The sequence below is a fragment of the Canis aureus genome, chromosome 33 (assembly GCF_053574225.1).
Source record: "Canis aureus isolate CA01 chromosome 33, VMU_Caureus_v.1.0, whole genome shotgun sequence".
Lineage (NCBI taxonomy): Eukaryota > Metazoa > Chordata > Mammalia > Carnivora > Canidae > Canis > Canis aureus.
The window spans coordinates 23,535,574-23,547,101 of record NC_135643.1 but is presented as its reverse complement, the minus strand read 5'-3'; the positions used below and the strand labels follow the sequence as shown (position 1 = coordinate 23,547,101).

Below are 11,528 nucleotides of genomic sequence, written 5' to 3'. Positions count from 1 at the left end.
AAGTGAGTTTTCATTGCTATTTGGCAAATGTTCTCTCCTTGTTAACTTCATCACACATTCTCCAGAGTTGCCTTTGCTAACTTCTGCTTTCCTTGGCCCCCACTTGCTTCCCCTAGTCCACCTCTGCCCACCTCATTCCAGTTAACAGATGATTTGCCTCCCACTCCACCAAGGGGGGTGGTGGGGGGCACATCCAGCATAAATTCTCTGATGTGTTCTCCTCTAATTCTTACTTGACCTCCCTACTTTGGGACAGTCTGTGTGTTCATTTTATTCTCCCCAACAGCATCTCCATCTTTCCTTGTTCATGTGCTTCTTGCCTTCCCCTCTGCCTTTAACAGAGTCACGTTTTTTTGCCCACATCTCCCACTCTCTTTTTTCTTTTTTCTTTTTTTTTTTCACTTTTGGAAAAAAAATATCAATAGCTAAATTATAATCTAAGAAAATTTTGCCTAAAGCATCCTCCCAATTTTGATATTTATTTTTAATAGTGACTGGTTTGGTCTTCTAAGTAGTGGATGTGAACAGTTGAGAAAAAGAAATGCCCTATTTCCATATTTATTAACTCAGGGTTAAAACAAAGTAATATTACAAATGTATTACAAATACAAGCCTCAATTCAAAAACTGAATTGTATAAGAAATTCAATGACTATTTCAACATGTCCTGACGCTCATTCCCAACTCCATGCAATTCCCTTTGTGGCAATGTTGCTTCTGTGTTCTAGGGAGTGCAGGAAATCAGATGATTAGATATCACTTTCTGAGATATTCAACATCCTGTATGGACCTTAGTTGTTGTCCAATCTGGGTCACAGATACATTCTTTCTCATCCCATGCAAAGGGCAATAGGGTTAATTAATGCTCATCAGGGCTCTCCTCATTTTCTCATTCTCTTTTTTCTCTCTCTTTCTTTCCTTCTCATGCTTCATTGTTGGTCCCTTTGGGACTCTCTGACTCACTCTGCTCCTGCCTCATGCTGTAATACAGGCAGTTCATGACTATGTCACACATGCATCTGCCTAGACAAACCACTCTGGTCTTTCCTCTAAGAAGTTTTAGCATCTCATTGGGCTTTCTCAGCAGAAGAGACACAAATCCCTTCTGCTATCACATGCCCCTAAATTTGTCTAGGGTTTGATCATCCCTGCTGAATCCCATCTTCTTGAGTGAAGGGGAGAACTGGTCTCTCCTTTCTCAGACCCCCACACCTCCTTTCTCGACTACCCCCTTGCTTCACCTTTACCTCTTCTCCTCATCTCCAAACCTAAAGCTTCAGAGTTGCAAGACTTGTTCTGACTCACGGATCATCTCTCTACCCTGAGTTCTCTTGGGAAAATAGGACTTTTAAAATTTCACTGAGCTTGTGCTATAATATTCCTTCCCTAAGGCAATTTATGCTGCAAATCGCAGATGCCTAAATTGCTTGTTAATAATACAAAAGATCATCCTGCCACTGTGTCTGTTCCTATTTACTTTAAAACCATCCATATTGATACATCCAAACATGAAGCTACTCTAAGCCTCACCTCTGGTACCACAGCCACTGGTGTACAGCCTAGAGGTCACAGCCACACTTGCAGTCCTGCTTCCCCTCTGGCTGTAATCCCCACCCTCCTGCTGAATGATGCACAATACCATGGCAGCTCTACAGTGCTCCTGCTTCCTGCAGCTACCACTGCTCTGCTCCTTAAATCTGACTGGGACAGGGGCTGCTTAGCAGGGGAGCTGCTGTCATCCCTATTGCTCAGTGTGGCCCTCCAGGACTTTGGACAGGATGGCTGAAGTATTTCCTGCAAATTGCAACTCTCTTGCTCAAGTATATTAGGTTTCCTGCTAACATTGAATGATCCTATCTGTAACATAAAGACCATCAAGATAGCTTAGCTAATATAGTGGACAATTTCCTCAATAGAAGGAACAAAGCTATCGTAAAACAGCTCCTAACAATTGCTCTTAATCCCACTGTGCACCCTTCCCTCACCCCCCAGAGTTTATTCTGATCCAGTAATTATTGCAAGATTTTGAAAACAAAGTCCAAGCAAATCAAAGTATGACACTTATCTACTCAGAGTCCTCCAATGGCTCCTCACATAATTGGGAGTAAAAGCCAAATCCTTATCAAGGTCTACACAGTCCTATGTGATCTCGTTTCCTATTATTTATCCTTATACTCTCCCTTTTTTGCTTATCCTGCTGTGATCTCAGTCTTCAACACTGGTTCTGGAACATATTAGTATGCTCTCACCTCAGAGCCTTTGAACTAAGACTTTTTCCTTTCCTTATAATACTCTGCCTGGCTCATTCTTGTATTTCTTTCAAATATTTGCTCAGCAGAGACATAAAGCCTACTCTGGCTTCTCCATTTAAAGCTGCAACCTCTGGCATTCCTTACCCTCTTCTCAGATTTATTCTCCTACTAGCACTCATTGAATCTTCTATTTTAACCTCATGCATTATTTATTGACCATATTTATTGTCTTTCTCTCTCCACTGTGATGTAAGTTCCATGATGGCAGTGATTTTTTATCAGTTGTCTTTTCACTTCTGTATTTTTAGCACTCAAAACAATGCCTGCTGCACAATATTTGTAGAATGAATGAATGATACATATTTCTCAGGAGCTGACTGTAAAGTGAAGAATGCGGCACTCTTCCATTTGGCATTAACAGAGTTCCTTCACTAAATCTTCCGAAGGGAAGAACATCTCTGCATATTCCTGCTTAATAATGTAGTCTCCCTGAATTTCACTGAATTGGGAAAGAGTTCATCCCCCTTTCTTTTTGTGAGGGATTTGGGCTGGTGACAGTCCTTTCTGCCCCATCGGTCCTTCATAATCTGACTCAGTAAACCTTAAGACTTCCAAGCAAATCAAATCATGATGCTCTTTTCTAAATCCCTACTGTTTCTAGATGAAAATAGTCCTCCTAAGAACATTAGTAACAGGATAAATGCCTTTTGTGGAATATCCTCTTGTCAGTTACTACATTAGATGCTTTATATACATTAATCTAATCCTCAGAACACCATGTAATATAGATGTTATCTCTATCTTTCATTTCTCATCTTTCATATTGTGAGGCTCAGAGAAGGAAAAATAATCCATAGTTTACAAGGCTAAAGATCCCATAGCTCAAAAGTATTTCAGAGACTTTATGAGCCCCTGTAACTTCCACGAACACATCTATGGTGAAGACACAAAAGCCTTTGTCCTCACCACTTCTATACACTAGCAAGCTTACAGGGTCTACTAGGACCTAGGTGGTATCCTTGGCACCTGGCAAATATCTTCCATTTATTTACTGCTAAATAAATATTTACTAAGATCGATGAAATCAAACTTCATACTATGAAGAAACATTATATTTTCATTGAGTATAATCCACAAAGGTAATTTATTAAATGCCTTAATATGTCTTGGGATGATGGGTGAATGACACATGGTAGTCCCCAAGAAAACCATGAGAAAAAGAAAAACTTAGATTAAACTATTGCAATTTATGTGCCACCTTCTTATCACTGATTTTCATCAAATAGCAAGAACCATAAAAATCCATATTTTTTATCAGCTGTGTAACAGTCCATAGCAAGAAATTAGGAATTAATATACTAAGGGTAATAGTCAATAATTTAATTTCTTTTTGTTACTGTTGTTAACTAATATTCTCTGAAAGAATTAGCCCACTCTAGAGTGCATAAATGAGGAAATTATTAATTGTGAAAGAATCCATTTAAATTATGGGTGACCAAGTGTTGAGGAGACTGATTTTTTATACATATGTCACGTGACAAATGTGTCACATATGCTTTTGTCATAGCATAGCCATATTATGCCTATTTATGATATCTCTGCACCATATCCAGACTTTTTAGAGGTCCTATAATATTCTGAATTTCTGGAATACAACAAAATCCTAATAAATTCCCAGCTATGAATTTTAGTTTTACCTCTACAGTGAGTTGAATGATTTCCATGCTGGCCATCTGGAACTATGACTAGGCTTAAAATGGTTTTTAAGTAAAAAACCACACTAGCTAAAATAATATTTCTAAGACCCATTTTCCATTTGCTTAGAAAGCAAATGTACTTGACCTAAAAGCAAAGAGATTATTTGAGTTGCCATTTAATCCCTAACAATTTTATTGTATTATTTACTCTTTTCCATGTCCAACTGGAGATAGTGCTTCTCTCTGGGGAATTGTTTCCACTGGTTGTGAGACTTGGGAAGCCAGTATTCTAGCTCAGCTCAGCTAGCATTAACAGTATTTGTGCTGGTCTTCCATTTTGTATTCTAAGCCTCTTTATTTCTTTTGGAGGGACTGAATCATACTCTCAAAAAGAATCTATCACTCAAAGTTACTTTCATGTAGATGGAATTTTCAGATATCTAAAGAACAATAACCTCGTTCTTTACCAGAAAGTTCTACTGAGGCAATAATAATAAACATTATTAGAGAAACAAAAATGAATCCCCATACTCAAACTTCAAAAAACTGAGACAAAGTACCTCATGTGTCAACTCCAAAGAATCTGAACATGGAGTTATTCATAATCATGCCAGCATAAGAAACAAATGGTAGTACAAAACACTGAGCAAAAGAATTCTAGGTTATTAGAGTTCAATGTGATATCCCCAGAGATAGAATTATTTCATTTTTAAATATTTTTATAACTGACTGATTTTAGAATTAATTTCAGAAGCCCAATTTTGCAGACCAAGATTAACTGGGAAAAGAGGTAATTACTATCTTAACTCAAAATATCTTGGAAAACTCAAAGCCAGGAGAGTGATTCCAAAATGATTCCAAAACATAATAAATTCTCCTTAAGATACAAGGGTAGTGTTCAGTCTCTTTATTTGTACTTCTCAATTTTAAATAAGCCAGAGTCAAGATGGACAAATTCCAGGTCAGGTCTCTTCTGCCTGACAGTGACAGAGATACTAGCAGGTCCAGATCTCATTCCAGTAAGACACTTGCAGGAAGAACACAGTCCCTCCTTAAGAGATGCTGTCTCTTCAGGTTTGGGATATGAATGTAGTCCTTTCTGCTACTAGGCTTTTGGAACTAGAGCATGTCACAAAACATACTGGCATTCTAATCTAGAAGCCAACTTTCAAACAGTGTTTCTTTCTTCCAGGTGTTGAAAGGTACTACTCCCCAAGCAGCAAATAGCAGTGATTCATTAGCATAATGGCGTAGAAAAACAGATGACCAAGAACTGTGTGAATGGATTATTCTATTGCTGGAGTTGCAGTAATGAATCACCATTTCCACTCAATACTCCTCCCTTCTTCTCATTTTGAACAGCTTCCCCTCTTGAAGGAAGACATTATGAGGAAGAGACTTTATAAACCAGAATTGGGAAATAATGCCCTTCAGCTTTGACTAAGAAAGTTGGCTGAGGTAACTCAACTACCCATACCGATATTTCAAAGTTGAGGTCAATATTTTCATTAACTTTGAGCAATCTTTTTTTCTAATTCATTTTTACATAGGATATAAAGAGCTAAAATTTCACACACATGTGTGCGTGTGCACACACATCCATGCCCAAGTTTAGGTTAGGATGATCAGACATCCCTTTTATAAAATATTTTCCCCTAAAAACTGCATTTTGATATGAAACCCAAAGATATATTTTTGAATATCAAACCTTCCCTACTTTCTAAATATAGGAGCAGGAATTTATCTTAATTAATTGGACTAGTCTGGAAGAAGTTTTTATCAATGATTTAAAAGTTTCTTGCAGCAAACAAAAGGAAGGAAGGGGAGGAAAAGAACCAAGGCTCTAAGAGATCTTATCAGAGTTAGAGAACTTAATCCATGCAGCCACTTTCTCAGAGCCATAGCATCTACCTACACTGCATTCCTCAAATCTCTAATTTACAGGTTTTTGGAAAGGTAGCTATTAGCTCAAGCTTCAGGACCTATATCTCTACTCATGTTCTTTATTAAACAGGCAATGGTATGAACAGAGAGGAAAGGGATTGGAAAAACACTTTCAGTGAATAAGGTGAGGTTTTTGTTTTTGGCTTGTTTTAACAGAAAAATCTGTACCTAAGCCAAATCTGAGTAGGGTGACTGCTGGGAAGCCAGCCAAGAGGCATCTGGGAATTAGTGGGAACTTCACTAGACAGAATCAGGAGGGTTGTCTTACCTCAGCTCTTCCCCTACCTGACTGTGTGACCTTGACAAAGCCCCTTAGACTCCTACTCCTTCATTCCAATTCTTACACTGATGGGACTTGGACAAACAAGCTGGTTCCAGTGAGTTTCATCATTGTATTCAAATTTCTAGCTAAAGAAGACCAAGCCAAGGTGAGAACACAGTACAGTCTCTCACTTACCTTCCAATAAGTAAAGGACCAAAGAAATCTGGAGAAAATGGTACTGGGTTTGACCCTTTCAGTAGCATCGCTATATTTTACTATGAGGCTTCTTATTCATTTGAAAAAGAAAAAAAAAAAAAAAAAAGGAAAGCTGTGATGTTGATTTAAATGAAAATATTTACTGTTAGGTACAAACACTCAAATACAGACACACAGTAACAAAAGTTAATGCTAATATAAGTAAGATTGATAATCATGGTAAATTGGTAAAAGTCAAGGACTACCTTGAGAGACACCCATTTTTTTTCAGTTTTCTATAAAAGCTTGATAAATCATAGCATAGTGAGTGGGTTGTTTTTGTTTTTTTTTTTTGAGAGAGAGAGAGAGAGCAGGAACAAGCACATGTACATTGGAGGTGGGGGGCATGGAGCAGAGGGAGAGAAAGAATCTTAAGCAGACTCCACGCTTAGCATAGAGCCAATGCTGGGCTCAATCTCATGACCCTGAGATCATGATCCAAGCTGAAATCAAGAGTCAAATGCTTAACCGACTGGTTAAGCACACCCAGGCACCATGCCCAAACCATAATATAGGTTTAAACGTAGTGTTGAACAACATAGCCATAACCACTATTGTAATATCCCATATCCTTTGAGTCATTATAATGTATCTGAGATTTTAAAAGCACTGTTTAATGTATTCTTGGTAATAACATTATAGATATCAAGTAAATAGTATCATTGTTTTCATTTTATAGATGAGAGCAAGATTTGTAGAACAGAGGGACTTTGTCTGAGATTGCTCTGTCATTAAAGAGAGAGCGGGTACCTGACCTGAAACCACAGCCTATCCTCTCAGAAACTATCCTCCTGAGATGCCTGGGTGGCTCCGTGGTTGAGCATCTGCCTTTGGCTCAGGGTGTGATCCCAGAGTCCTGGGATGGAGTCCCACATCAGGCTCCCTGCATGGAGCCTATTTCTCTCTCTGCCTATGTCTCTCTCTCTCTCTCTGTCTTGAATAAATAAATAAAATCTTAAAAAAAAAAGAAACTATCCTCCTCTGTCTCCCTGCTTATGTTTAACTCACCTGGTTCAAAATGCAGTTCTATTTTTCAAGAAAAATTTTATAAAAAAGTATGCCTATGAAATAAACTTATTTCTTCAGCTATTCCAGACTAGCTCACCCATGGGCAGCTCTCTGAATAATAACAAAAGTTATAATTTGCAAGAGAAAAGCAAATTTTATAAGATGATTAATCTATCAGATTTCTCCTTGGCAAATTTCTCAAAATATTTCACCAAACCTGGAGAGTTACCTTTCATTTATTCTCTGTAAAAACAGTAGAAGCAGAGTAGAAATGACAGTGTTTTGAAAAGATCACAAAAAATTGTTAAAGATTATTTTTTTGTATTACTTCCTATGTGAAGTTTACATTTAGGGTTCAGAATAATGTTGAGTTTCATCTGCACACTCTTTTTGAAAGACTGCTGCCATGCATGGGGGTGACCTCAGACTTAGATTCATTATGAATCTTACTTGTGGATCATGAGTATTTACCCTTCTTTTGATAGTTCTCTTGAAAAATAATTTCTCTGGCTTGCATACCTTTCCCACATTATGAAGCACCAGTTGCAGCCATTATGACTTATAACTATGTCTTCTACACTTGATCGTGCTGCTAACTGCATGAGTGACTCTCTCAGGTTAAAATAAAGTTTGCATTGCAAGCATGTAGGGTTTAAAATTCTTTTGATCCTCAAATTTGGTGTGCTTAGTATTGTGGTCTATGCAAAGCAAAGTTATGAGCTGAGGAAATGAAGATATTTGAAGATATTTGTGTCTATTCTTTGATGTTAAAATTAGAAATGGAATTACAATAAGTCTGTTGGTATTATCAGATTAAGATAAAGGTCAGTAATATGAAAACCAAGTCAATACCTTAAACCATACAGTGAAAGTAGAACAGGACTTGAGTTCATAGAATATTAGTTTGAAAGAAAAAGTATGATAGAATAGAAAGAACATGAGCTTTGGAACAATACAATTCTGATGTGAGTTGGCAAATCTTAACTTAAACACCTACCCAATTTGTTATCTTAATGGAGCTACTTAATTTTTCTGAGCCCTAGCTTCCACGTCTGTAAAATGGGATCCATGCGATTTAACTTGTGTCACATTTACGGAAATTAGAGATGCTGAATTAAAACAAGAGTTGTTTAAGTCACTTAACATCGGTTTTTTTACCCTTCTTGTGCTCCTTTAAGACAAATATGATTAATACAAAAAACACAATCGTTACGAACAATTTTGTAAATTTGAAAATGCTGGCCACTATAGTAGCAACAGATTTTCCTTGTCTAGAGTTTTCAGCAGCTCTTAGTGAGACATATGATTAGGCATAAATTGCTTTCCCTTGGGAGAAACACTGATGGTTGGGATACCTTGATAGTCTTAGGTTTCTCTCTCACTTGTAGCTTTTTAAAATTTTTCCAATTTCCAAAAAAATGTGAATCTTTGATAACTAACCACTTATTATTTGTCTCCCATATGAAGGTGAATACTTCTAAGAGGAAATAAAATTTTCTGGGAGAAAGAAAAAGTAGAAAAATCTGGTTTAGATGTGTGGACAAGTGGGCTACTTAAAATGGACATCTAGAATCAGCTAGGCTTGCCAAGCCAATAACCCAGCACTGGTACTGACTAGATCGCCCCACCTCCAGGGCTACCCATAGGTTGTACATACAGGAAGGATGCAAAAAGGCAAATGCATGATCCTTGTATCCAGCTCACTTCCCGAGAAGAACAAATTGGGGAGATAGGCATGAACAATTCCTGTTCTCAAACTCACCAATCATATTAAGTGATTCATCCTCCATGAAGCAAAGTGTGCAAAAAGTGGAAAGAGGCTAGGAGAATATCACTTTTGAAGATTTCTCCACATAAAAAGAGATCACCAAGAGTAAGGAAGAAGCATTCCTTCACTCAACATTGATAGATTTACTAACACCTTGTTGGGATGCGCATTTTAGTTGAACACAGACAAGTTTAAAAAAATAATAATTTTGCTATTCAGCTCCAAACTTTGAAATAGAAATGTACTCAGTATGGTAGATAATTGACCTGGTGTTAGAGTTAACAGTAACAATAATAGTCATCATGGCAATTACCACTACCATATATTGAGACAGACACTGAGCTACATCCTCTGTCTGTACTACTTAGTAAAATATCCCTGAGCAGGTTTTCTTTTTTCATTTAACCTCTCACAATTTTTTGTTTTGTTTTTTAAGGAAGAGAGGTTTGGGGTTTTTTTTTAAGATTTTATTTATTCATGAAAGACACATAAAGAGAGGCTGAGACATAGGCAGAGGGGCAAGCAGGCTCCCTGCAGGGAGCCCACAGCAAGACTTGATCCCAGGAACCCAGGATCGTGTCCTGAGCCAAAGGCAGACACTCAACCACTGAGAAACCCAGGTGCCCCACCTCTCACAGAGTTTAAATAATTGGCATAAAATTGCACAACTTGATAGTACATAATAGAACCAGAACTTAAATCATAATTTGTCATAGCAAAGCTTGTGATCCATTGTAAATATATATTTATATAAGCTTTTTGTTCTAATATGACAAACTCCTGTATCTTTTCCCAGTTTTCCATGGTGGGATACAAAATCAGGTCAGAAGTCTTCTGATGTTAATGTATAAAAACTCAGCTTATTTGTGTCCAAACTGACTGGAAGAACAATCTTTCACGGAGTTTTCTCTTCCAAGTATTCAGAAAGATTCCCCCCAAATTAAGCATTCAAATGAATTCTTCCTGGGCTTAACTGTGCAATAAATCAGATGTACCCATTGTGACTAGTCTCTGTATGGCCTGATATTTAAGCAGCACCCTCTGTTGGCCTACCTCAGTTTCTCACAACGTAGCTCCAACACTTGTAAAGAACAGGGCACTGGTCACTGCTGACCCTGGACAGTCCAACAGTTTGGCAAAAGGCCCTCTCAGTGCCTCTGCTGGTCTTTCAATGTTTCCTCAGGTGCTAGGGAGGGTACACCTGTCTTCAACTTTATGCTCAACAACCATCCCATAGGTCTAGCCTGAATGTTATAGGTCTTTATCACTTGGGTTTTTGTGTACTCATTTACATGACTCCCCCTTAGGACACAAGGTTGCCAAGAGGACAGTTCAGTCAAGCAGGTTCTAATGGAAGTCACCTAAAGGAGCTTCAAACTTCCAACTTATAATTCAGGCACCAGTGTATTGTTCCTCTGACTCTTACTTCAGCAGCCTCGTTACTTTCTTTACCCTACAGCCTTGTTAAAAGATACCTGATCTATTCTAAAGTTTTGGATAACTTTTTCCTTCACAACAAAGTCCTTTAGGTCTTGACCCCTTCCTGCCCAAAAGATCTCTATACTCATAAAACAAATCTTTGTAGCTTTTCACCAAGAACTCCCAGCTCCCCAGAGCAATGAGTAGGAAGAAAGGGCATTAGGTCACTTCTCCATGCTGATTTACTAAATACGTCTATATACACTCTTGCTATAAAAAAAATCGCTTTTCTCTCCCACCTCCTTTCATCTCTCAAAATGGCATCATTCCAAAATAAGTGTACATCCCATCTTACCTATAGGAATCTACATAATTTTTCTCTGTTATCATATGTATGGTATGTATCACCAATATATAAAATTTTATTGATCCTTTTATCTTTCCACCTAGTTTGAAAATTATCTTTTCTCCAAAGTTAATCCTACTGTCTAGATCCTACTCTTTCCTAACTGCTGAGGGAACTCGGTCCTTCTTTCGCTAATTTAATGCATTTCTTCAATCCTCTTTTCATTGGTTTGGATTGTCAGCAATATGTTTGCATTTAGCATCATTTTCTTTTTTTTTTTTAAAGATTTTATTTATTTATTCATGAGACACACACAGAGAGAGAGAGAGAGAGAGAGGCAGAGACACAGGCAGAGGGAGAAGCAGGCTCCATGCAGGAAGCTTGACGTGGGACTCGATCCCAGGTCTCCAGGATCAGGCCCTGGGCTGAAGGCAGCACTAAACTGCTGAGCCACCCAGGCTGCCCTTAACATCATTTTCTATATGCACAGCTGTGCCCTCACTATCATTACTTCCTGTCCAGTTTCTTGAAATACACCGTCTGGGCTCTACTTGTTGCTTTTATTTTCTTACCTTTCC

General features: G+C 38.0%; 1 long non-coding RNA gene across 1 annotated transcript; it reads left to right on the top strand.

The window, feature by feature from the left end:
* Positions 1-5,076: 5,076 nt before the first annotated feature.
* On the top strand, positions 5,077-7,335 carry LOC144304179 (uncharacterized). Its single transcript, XR_013371132.1, has 4 exons — positions 5,077-5,150; positions 5,311-5,406; positions 6,201-6,320; positions 7,089-7,335. It is a non-coding gene; the product is annotated as an uncharacterized LOC144304179 (long non-coding RNA).
* The last annotated feature ends 4,193 nt before the right edge of the window (positions 7,336-11,528 follow it).